Here is an 11454-nt window from a genome sequence, read left to right on the forward strand (position 1 = left end):
CCAACCTTTGCTTTAAAACTTTATCCTCTTTATGGTAAGCCGTCATACTTGAGACTTTAAAGGGGGTTTAGCAGTGTGATTAACTGAGCATGCTCACAAACCCAGTTTGGAGTACAGGCTGCCCTTGTTCTTGTCATGTATAATATGTCTCTTTTATGCCATTACCTTTCAACCCATCATGTTATTTGGTACCATTATCACTGCCTGTCTGACTAACATCAGGGTTTTAATTTGGGTTTTTTTTTTTTCTTTAATTGGCAGTAACAAAGCAAACTGATAAATCCTCCCCTTTCCCTTTAGGATTTTTTTTATTTTTGGTAGTACTGGGGGGTTGAACTCAGGGCCTAGTGCTTGTGCCATACTGCTAGTGCCCCCTTTGGGATATTTTTTGGGGTAAAATTCTGTGGGGCTTAATTTTTCCATAGCTGATTTTAATCATTGCTCTTTAAAAAGTATTATCACTTGTCGCTTAACTGCTTACAAACTTTTTTATTTCTGGGAGCAGAAGATTGCACTTTATTTATATTCCATTAATATGACCTTCAAAATTGAGAACCCAGGCTTAATTTTCATTTTTTTGACTGTGGTGATATTAAAAAGTGGCAGATTGATTTATCTAACTTCATTTCTCATGTGAAGAAAATGTATAAAATTTTAGATTTCGACTCCCAAGCAGTAGTTAAGTGCAAAGACATTTGTCTTTTCTAATGTCTGTATCATGTCACTTTCTTAAGATAATTGTTATCTAAGCAACATGTACGTGGCTGCATTGATAAAGGCTTTTGGTAAGCATTACTGTATGCAATGAGCTTGACAAGTGTGCTAATACTTCTCCAAAGTGTACTGTTACCTGACTGGTGTAAGATTTTCCTACTAATCGTGTTTCAAATATTAATTATATTTTCTGACTACAGGCATGTGACACAAGCTGACCTCAAGAGCTCTACGTTTTGGCTTCGAGCAAGTTTTGGTGCTACCGTTTTTGCAGTGTTGGCTTTGCTATGTACAGAGCATTGTTAAAACAGCAATGATTTAAAAAAAAAAACTACTGGCCTACCAAAAACAAATACTTTTATGTACATTATAAATGCTTTAAATTCTTCTAGAAATGCTGAGATATTTATACATGCAGAGTTACTTTATTAATATTTGTAATTCATGCATAAGAGTATTTTAATGATAGTAATAAGTGCAGTATTGGTTAGCATCTGGAAAGAAAACAGCTTAATAGCCAAACTAAAATGGCTAAATTTCAGAGGCCAAAAGGGAACATCTGTAAATAATGTACATATTCAGGCAAGATATGGTCTCCGAAACTGAGAGCTAGAAATGATATTTCTAGACATTTCTACATGGTATTATTAGTGTTCACTTGGCTCACTCTAGGTTTAAGTAAGCCCAGAGATTATATTTACTCATGGATCACTTATTTATTTCACATTTATTCAGAATGATCCTTTGGGTTCTATAAGTCCATAAGGCACACTTTGCAATTTTCTCTGTTTTTAAGAACTTAAGTGCGTCAGCATCAGCTTACCAGCACCACTTTGTTTCAGTCACTTACGATAGGTCAACATTGAAACCATTGTGCAGTGTGACATTCAGTGTTAATATTGATAGGTGTGTGGTGATTCCTGTCATTTCATTGTTTTTGTTGTTTAAGGGTTTGATTGTGTGCAGCTGAATCAGTGTTGCTCTCCGATTCGTTGTCTTTTCTTTTGCTGTGGTTTGATACTGCCTGTCCTCTCATGGTTTTGTTTGCTTTCATTTTCTGTGAGCAGAATTCCTTGGAGAAACTTTTGTAGTGGTGGTTTGGTGGTCATATATTGCTGCAGCCTGCGTGACTGAACCTGACTGGAAGCAACAGGGAATGAGAAACAAAGATACACAGACATAAAGACACAAAGCTGGGATCAGGAGGACTGCATGTTCCTGGTGGGATACATGAATGCCTACCTAAGCCAGAGTGTTTATTTTATAGGTCAGCACAAGGGAATGAATCAGGTGAAATATACATCAGCAATTCTTTTGATCTATGGTAAAAAGAATGGAGTCTGGTGGGCTATTTTCTTTAGGCTTGTTGAAGCTTAACTACAAAACTTCTGATCTGGAGATCATCAGAGCACACAGGATACCTTATCTATAGCTATTGATTAATCTGGCATCACGGAGTCTCCAAACAGGTCTAGCACTTTATCTAGTTTGCATCAGGGAGCTGGTATGTGGACACAACAAGTTGTTTTCTTTCAAAGGAGATGTGGGAACAAAGGTCAAGACACCAGGTGCCAGAAAAAATGAGAGTAGGAGAGCTTTGCAAACTCCTACTTTGAGAGACTTTACAATCTCCAATACTTCCCAGTCCAAGGTCCATGCCTACTCCCCAACAGTGTATTGTTTTACTTTCTGCTTATCATGGAAGACTTTTATTACTCCATCTATTTTGAATGATAGTTTTGTTGGGTAGAGTATCCTAGGGTTGAAATTATTTTCATTCAGTGCCCAGAATATCTCACTCCATGCCCTTCTTGCTTTTAAGGTTTATGTTGAGAAATCTGCTATGATTTTGATGGGTTCACCTTTATATGTTATTTGTTTTTTCTCTCATACAGCCTTCAATATTCTTTCTCTATTCTCTGTGCTTGTTGTTTTAATGATAATATGTCATGGGGAAGCTCTATTTTGGTCAAGTCTCTTTGGTATTCTGGTGGCTTTCTGTACCTGAATGGGCATAACTTTCTCTAGATTTGGGAAATTTTCTGTTATTATTTTATTGTTACAAATCCCTTTTGCTTGGACTCTTCTCCTTCTTCAATGCCTATGATTCTCAGGTTTGGTCTTTTGATGGAGTTGGTGAGTTCTTGCATATTCCTTTCGCAGTTCTTGAGTTGTTCAACTAACAGTTCTTCAGTTTTTTTCCTTTAATTTCTATTTTATCTTCGAGTTCTGAGATTCTGTCTTCTGCTTGTTCTAGTCTGCTGGAGTGGCCTTCCACTCTGTTATAACCTTTTTTTTCTTTTTTTGGCAGCACCAGGATTTGAACTCAGGTCCTCATGCTTGCTAGGCAGGCACTCTACCACTTGAACCATACCTTCAGCCCTCCACTGTGTCTTGTGTTTCTGTTTCACTCTTTTTTCTGAGGTTTTCCATATCATGGGTCACTTCCTCTTTATATTTTCTATTTTCAACTTTAATTCATTTATCTCTCTATTTATAGTGTTCTTTGTTCCACTTTGGTGTTTATTTAGGGTCCTATGAGTTAATTTATTTGTTTCTGTGTCTTCTTGTCTTCTTTATTTTTGGTGTCTTGAAATTTCTTGAGTGCATCTTGTATGTTTTGGTTAACGATGTCTAGTATCATCTCCATGAAATTCTCAGTGATTACTTGCAGGATTTCTTCTTTGAGGTTGTTTTTGTGGGCATGGTTGAGTTCCTTAATGTCATTTATCTTTGTTTTGCTGGAGTCCAGAACTGGGTATCCATTTTCTTCATTTCCCTCTGATCTGTTTTGTCTGTCAAATATCTCACAGGCAGGTTTGGAGCCAGTGGCAGCAGCTGTAGCAGGGGTGGCAGCCCTCAAGTTTTCTCAGTGTAACGTGTTGTGGGGAAGCTTTCCATGGACTAGTAATTCAGGGTGTCGAAGGTTTGATTCTGGTTTGTGCTTTATTTCCACTTGATGAAGGAGGAGAAGAGAAGGAAAGAAAAAAAAATCGCCATGGAGAAGGAGGTTTCCCCAGGGCTGAACCCGCCTTGCTGGCTGTGCAGCAAGTCACAGCTGTTAGGTGCAATTAAAATCAGTGTTTGAATTTTTTCCTGCATCTAGTTTGATGGCAGTTATTATATTGGCTAGAAACAGTCAGAATTACCCAAGTGTGGCTCCAGTGTATCAGAGAGGTTTTGGAGTCACAGAGATTAGGCTACCTGCTTCCATACCCTAGTCGCCATCTTGGATCCTCTCTCTTTTTTTTGTGGTTTTGGGGTTTCAAGTCAGGGTCTCATGCTTGCTAGGCAAGCATTTGAGCCACTTGACCATTTGAGCCACTTGACCAGCCCTGAATGCCAAAATAAATGGTGGACATTTTGAAAGATGTTGAGGCAAGAGGAGAAATGTAAAGACAAAAGGAAGAGGTTACAATAAATATTTTACAAACAATCCTTTGCTGCAAATGATTGGTGACAAGAGTGACATCCATCTGAGATTGGACAACATCCTTGTAGAAGTATTTTTTTCATAAACTGTGGCAGCCTCTGTGCAAATTTGTGTTCTGGAAGAGTCTTTTTTCTAGTTACAATCAGGCATCATGGGTGAGAACCCTTCCTACATAACCTCCCAGTTTTTTTTTTTAGGGTTGACCCAAGTGACTCCATTTTGATTCTGAGAACTTTCACACAGAGCTACACCATGCTAACAGGATGAGTTCAGTATCTAGCCAGGACTTCTCGTTTGTGTATGAATCTTGTAGGAGACCTTGCCACAATGCAGAGTCTGAGCCAGTAGGTTTGGGATCCAACCAGTTTTAGTAGAAAGGAAGTGTTCTAGATCTTTGCACCTCAAAGTGAGGACTATGGACCAGCAATTCCTGCCCTACCTGGTATCTTGTTAGAAATAAAGAATTTCCCATACCTGCAACAGGAAGAAGAATTACTTCTCACAAACAGTCCAGTGGGGGGTCCACCACAGGAGGTCTAGTTCAGGTATACTGGAAAACACAAGGCTTTGGGAGTACACTTTGTGTACTTTTCATCTGACCTATAGGTGATATTGGGTGTGGCCTGAAGTTCCAAGCTAAGAGCTTCTGGGACATCACCTGGAACATGGCTCTACTTGTACTCTGGACCCAAACACCCTGTCTTCACATTGAACTTGCAACATTGTTCACAGCTGGTTGTATGCACCAAAAGTTGTCATGCTCCTGAACCATGGGATGTGCTATCAGAGTCTGCATCTGATCTCCAAAGAAAGGATGGGTACAGGAGAGTCCTCATATACCAGTGCAAGACTGGAAGCTGGGTGGGAACTCCGCAGAAGGGGACTGGTTGGAGAGGCCTTCTTATCCTACCACCCATAGTATCTTGAATGTGGCTATACTGGGGACTTGTCTTCTCCTCCATTCCCTTCCTCAGAAATTGAGATCAGTTGCTTCTCTGGTTTCTACAACTAGAATACACAACATGGTGATTTATGCTCCTGCAGGAATCCAAAAGTCCACAGCTTCAGGGAACCTTTGGGGACTCAGTTCATTGGCCCTGACAGACCAATCACTTGGTCTTGTTCAAACAGCATTTTGGACAGTTCTTGCTTTAGACTTCCCTGGAAATGCCTTGCTCTGGCTCCTAGTTTCTTCTTGGCTCCTTCTGGCCCATGCTGGCAGGACATCTGCCCTAGGTATACCTATCCTTCCTTATCCCTTCTACTTCCATTGTTCCCCAGACACCCCACCCCCATAATTTTGGTGGAAGCTGCTATTGAGCTAATATATCCAGATTCCCTAGCTGGAGAGGAAAGCTCTGGAAGCTCACATTCCTGGTGGAGGATGTCACTCCCCTCTCCCATTCTCCTTGAGCCTAGGGCTCAAAGCAGGGCTGGTGATCGTTTGATATTACCTCCATGAAGCGTAGCTAGTCAGCTGAAGACTTTTACTCCTGTGGGGATGGCAATGATTATAGTGGCAGATGTGAAGTAGGCTCGGGTATCAACGTCTATTCCGAAGGTAAACATATGGTGTGCTCATACGATGAATCCCAAGAAGCCAATAGACATCATAGCTCATACTATCCCTATATACCCAAATGGCTCCTTTTTACCAGAATAATAGGTAACGATGTGGGAGATTATGCCGAAGCCTGGGAGAATTAAGATGTATACTTCAGGATGACCAAAAAATCAGAATAGGTGTTGGTAGAGGATTGGGTCTCCTCCTCCTGCAGGGTCAAAGAAGGTAGTGTTTAGGTTCCGGTCAGTTAAGAGTATTGTAATACCGGCCGCTAGGACAGGGAGGGAGAGTAGTAAGAGGACTGCAGTAACTAGGACTGATCATACAAATAATGGTGTTTGGTATTGTGATATTGCAGGGGGTTTTATATTAATAATTGTTGTGATAAAATTAATAGTGCCAAGGACTGAGGATACACCAGCTAAGTGAAGGGAAAAAATGGTGAGATTCACTGATGCTCCTGCATGGGCTAGATTACCTGCTAATGGGGGGTATACAGTTCATCCAGTCCCTGCTCCGGCTTCTACTATTGAGGAAGCCAGTAGAAGGAGGAAAGATGGTGGGAGAAGTCAGAAGCTTATATTATTTATTTGGGGAAAGGCTATATCGGGGGCTCCAATTATTAGTAGTACTAATCAATTGCCAAATCCACCGATAAAGATTGGCATCACTATGAAGAAGATTATTATAAAAGCATGGGCTGTAACGATGACATTATAGATTTGGTCGTCTCCTAATAGGGTCCCTGGTTGTCCTAATTCTGCATGAATTAATAAACTTAGGGCAGTTCCTACTATTCCTGCTCAGGCCCCAAATATTAAGTACAGGGTGCCGATGTCTTTGTGGTTTGTTGAGAATAGTCAATGGTTGACGAACATAGGTAAAATGGCTGAGTAAGCATTAGACTGTAAATCTAAAGACAGGGGTTGAGTCCTCTTTTTACCAGGCTTCGAGGTGATGGATCGCGTTGAATTGCAAATTCAGAAGAGCAGCTTCAACTCTGCCGGGGCCTCTCCCACATTTTTTCCTTAGACGGTGGGAGAGGTAGATTGAAGCCAGTTGTTTAGGATATTTAGCTGTTAACTAAAATTTCGTGGGTTTGAATCCCATCAATCTAGTGAGGATTTAGCTTAGTAAAAGCACTTGATTTGTATTCATGAGATGTAGGGTGGTATCCTGCAGTCCTTATTATAGGAATTAAGTATATTTAACTTGCTTAGGGCTTTGAAGGCTCTTGGTCTATTTAACCTAAATTCCTAGTTTAGGGTAAATATGATAGGTGTTAGGGGTAGGGTTACGGTTGTAATAATAAAAAGTGGGGACAAAAGAATTGAGGGTTTGTTGGGGTGTCATCATTTTATTTTTGTAGTGTTTGTGGTTGGGAATAAGGTTAGGGTTGTTGAGTAAATTAATCATATATAGAAGTACAGGTTTAGTAAGGCTGGTATGGCTATAATTGTGGGTGTTAGGATTAGATCATTTTTTGTTAGTTCATTAATGATGATTCATTTTGGTAGGAATCCTGTTAGTGGCAGGAGTCCTCCAAGTGATAGTAGTGAGATGAGTAGTATTAGGGTAATTACTGGGGCTATATTTCAGGAGTGAGCTAGGGTTAGTGTGTTGGTGTTTGTGTTATGGTTGATTATTGTGAACATGGTAATCGTTAGTAGGATATGGATGATCAGGTTTAGTATGAAGGCCATGGAGTTGTATGAGATGATGGCTATTATTCATCCTATATGGGCGATTGATGAATAGGCTATGATTTTGCATAGTTGTGTTTGGTTTAGTCCTCCTCAGCCACCTACTATAATTGATAGTAGGGCTATTGATATAATGAGTTGATGGTTGATTGATGGTGTTAGTTAATATAAGATGGAGATTGGGGCTAGTTTTTGTCATGTTAGTAGTAGTATTCCTGACATTACGGTAGTTCCTTGGGTGACTTCTGGTACTCATAGATGAAATGGAGCTAGTCCGAGTTTTATAGTTAATGCTACTAGGGTTATAAATGATGTAATGGGGTTTTGTATGTAGGTGATTGATCATTAGCCTGAGTCTAGTATGTTGATTACAATTGCTATTAGTAGTAGCATAGATGCTGTGGCTTGTGTTATGAAATATTTGGTTGCTGTTTCTGTGGATCGTGGGTTTCCTTTATTGATAGTAGGGGGATGAATGCTAATATATTAATTTCTAGACCCACTCATATTACTAATCAGTGGGAGCTTGTTATTGTAATTATTGTTCCTATAATTATAGTGGGTAAGATAATTAATTTGGCAGTGGGGTTGATTAGTATGGGAAGGATATAAACCAACATTTTCAGGGTATGGGCCCGATAGCTTAATTTAGCTGACCTTACTTTAGAGTTGAGTGTAATATGGTAGCACGAAGAATTTTGAGTTCTTAGGATTAGGTTCGATTCCTGTAGCTCTAGAAATAAGAGGGCTTAAATCTCTATATTTTGCTCTATCAAAGTAACTCTTTTGTCAAACATATTTCTATATTTGTGGGGGGATGCTTGATATGGCAATGGGGAGGGATGCATATAGTATGCAGGTGGCCACAGTGAGTGGGAGGAAGTTTTTTCATAGTAGATGTATGAGTTGGTCGTATCAGAATCAGGGGTATGATGCTCGGATTCATAGGAATAGTATGGTGAGGCAAAGGGTTTTGATGGTGAAGTTGACTGTATATAGTTCTGGGGTTAGAGGGTTGTAGAATGCTCCTAGGAATATGATTGTTGTGAGAGCATTTATTATAATAATGTTCATGTATTCTGCTATGAAGAATAGGGCGAATTGTCCCGCAGCATGTTCTATGTTGAACCCAGATATGAGTTCGGATTCTCCTTCAGTTAGGTCGAATGGGGCCCGGTTTGTCTCTGCTAATGTTGAGATAAATCATATATATTGCTAGCGGTCATGTTGGGATGATGAGTCAGATATGCTCTTGTGTTGTAATTAGTGAGAATATAGTGAATGACCCATTTATAAGTATTACTGATAAAACGATGATAGCAAGGGATACTTTGTATGAGATTGTTTGTGCGACTGCTCAGAGTGCCCCAATTAGAGCATATTTAGAATTTGATGATCAGCCTGATCATAGGATGGTGTAGATGGATAGGCTAGAGGTTGCTAGAATAAACAGGATGCCAAAGTTTATGTTGATTAAGGGTTGTGGTATTGGAAATGGGATTCATATGATAAGGGCTAGGGTGAGTGCTAGGGTCGGGGCGATGGAGAATAGTAGTGGGGAGGAGGCTAGTGGTCATATGGGTTCTTTACTAAATAGTTTTAGTGCATCGGCGAATGGTTGGAGGATGCCGTAGGGGCCTACTACATTTGGGCCTTTTCATAATTGTATATATCCTAGGAGCTTTCGTTCTACGGGGGTTAAGAATGCTATTGCAAGTAGAATGGGAATAGTTAGGGTGAGGACATTTATAATGAACATGGAGTGTTAAGGAGAGGAATTGAACCTCTGAGGGTAAAGTTTTAAGTCTTATGCAATTACCAGGCTCTGCCACCTTAACTAACCCTGGTCTAGGGTAGGTAAGTAGATAATTTACTAGATTAATGTTAGTGTATCTATTGGATTTAGGGCTCTGATGGGGAGTTGGCCTTGTTTCTCTTGTCCTTTCATACTGGGAGAAACTTGTAAATAGATAGAAACTGACCTGGATTACTCTGGTCTGAACTCAGATCACGTAGGACTTTAATCGTTGAACAAATGAACCTTTAATAGTGGTTGCACCATTGGGATGTCCTGATCCAATATCGAGGACGTAAACCCTATTGTCGATAGGGACTCTAGAATAGGATTGCACTATTATCCCTAGGGTAACTTGGTCCGTTGCTCAAGTGATGGGCCAATTTATGATTTTTTTCTGTGTTTTGACCTGTTAGTCTAGATTTAAATCATTTGGACTGGGAAATTAGGATCAGATTAAGCAGACTAGATTCTGGTGGATGGAGAGAAATGTGGCTTTAGGGATGCAGCCAACTCTTCAGCATCTAATCTTCCTCAGGGAGCCCATTTGCCAATCCTTGGAACCTTGGGAGCAGAGGAACACTTTTGGCTTTGGGGTACTGGATGACACTCCTGATTGGCAGCAAGGGCTCACTACCCCCAGGTGCATAGAAGCCAATACTACAGCACCGGTTTTTGCAAAAAGAAAGCTTTATTTTGAGATCAACCAGCAAATGCAGTCAGGAGGAGCTTGGATCTACCTCTTGTATAGGTTGGTGTGTGTGGGGAAGCAGGGGAGGATGAGAGGCAGATAGGAGGGGTGCAGGGGGGAAGTTAGGAGGAGTTGTAGGGCTCATTTCACATAGACACAAATGTCATCATGACTCTTCACAGGACCATGTTTCTTTTCTGGGGGGGGTTCACATTCTGCCTGGGATGGGGGTGTGGGGGTTGAACTTGTAATATCAAAAGGTCATTGACAGGAGGAGGAGGCTTCTTCTGAACAAGCCCAGGCTTGAAAAGCCAGTTTAAAACTGTCCTTTAGTGGATTCTGGAAAAGTAATGCTTTGTTACTGAAGGAATTCATGTTTAAGTTTGTTTTGGCCTGAGCGGATTTCACTTACATATTATGGCCCAAGTCATCACCAGTTGGCTAAGGGTTCTTTTGTTCCTTGAGGGTTACAGCCACACCCTGAGTGCACAAAGCTCAGCTCCTAGTCACTCTTGGTGTCTCCTGGACAGCCAGAGATAGTAGTTCTGGGTGGTTCCAGTGACCAGGCCTGTCACTCTCCCATGGTCTCAACAGTCCACAGTCTTTCGCCTTCCATGGTTCTTTGCCTTCTGCAGTCTCTGTTCCTGGCAGCTCTCAGGAACTCTTTAGCTTCCCTTTAGGTGCTCGTGTGCCTGGGCTAGCAGGCCCTGCTGTCGACTGCTCTTCATGCAACCAGCTCAGTCCACTGTACCCACTCTAAAAGACCATCAGTAAGCAATAAAACCACCCAGATGAGGCTTTGTTGGGGCCTGTGCTGCAGCACTGCATGGGAACAAGGTCTCCAGAACCTGGTCTCTTAAAAGTGAGAGAACGACTGCTTATATAGCTGATATGCATGTGACTGATTCCTGTCTGCTAACCACATTTTGTTTTGCTTAGTCATGCATTCTGCTACAGGTGTTCTGTCCTGGTCATCATAGACTGGGGAGGTGCTCATCCCTGACCACAGTAGGGACTTCTGCAAGGTGAGTGGAGACAACTGGAGTGGCTGTGGCATGGGGTCACCTGATTTGGTCATGGTTAAATGGAGTACTCTGGAAGCTGTACAGGGCATCTGAGCAATCATAGTTGAAACAGTCCTAGGCTGTGGATGTGAACATGGTGACCTCCAGAATGAAAGTGCCAGCTTCAACAGCAGTGATGATGGCTGTGGTGGTTTTAGTGACCTGATTAAAGTCTCCTGGGGCAGCCATGGCTGAAGCGAAGTGTCCCTGAGCAGCCCTGAGGTGTATAAAGCCAAGGCTGTCCGCTCACCCTGATTCCCTAAAAATGTCCATCACCCCAGCTTTTCAAAGGTTAGGTGGGAACTTTGAAAATGCCCCCACCCTTTTGTTTTCAGTACTGGGGATATAACCCAGGGCCATGAGTATGCTAGGCAAGGGCTCTACCACTTGAGCTATGCCTTAGTCCTTTGGTTGTTATTTTTTACTTTTTAAAATTTTTATCTGGGTGGTACTGGAACTTGAACTAAAGCCTTGAACTTGCAACGCAGGC

Source organism: Castor canadensis, chromosome 11 (assembly GCF_047511655.1).
Source record: "Castor canadensis chromosome 11, mCasCan1.hap1v2, whole genome shotgun sequence".
NCBI classification, from domain to species: domain Eukaryota; kingdom Metazoa; phylum Chordata; class Mammalia; order Rodentia; family Castoridae; genus Castor; species Castor canadensis.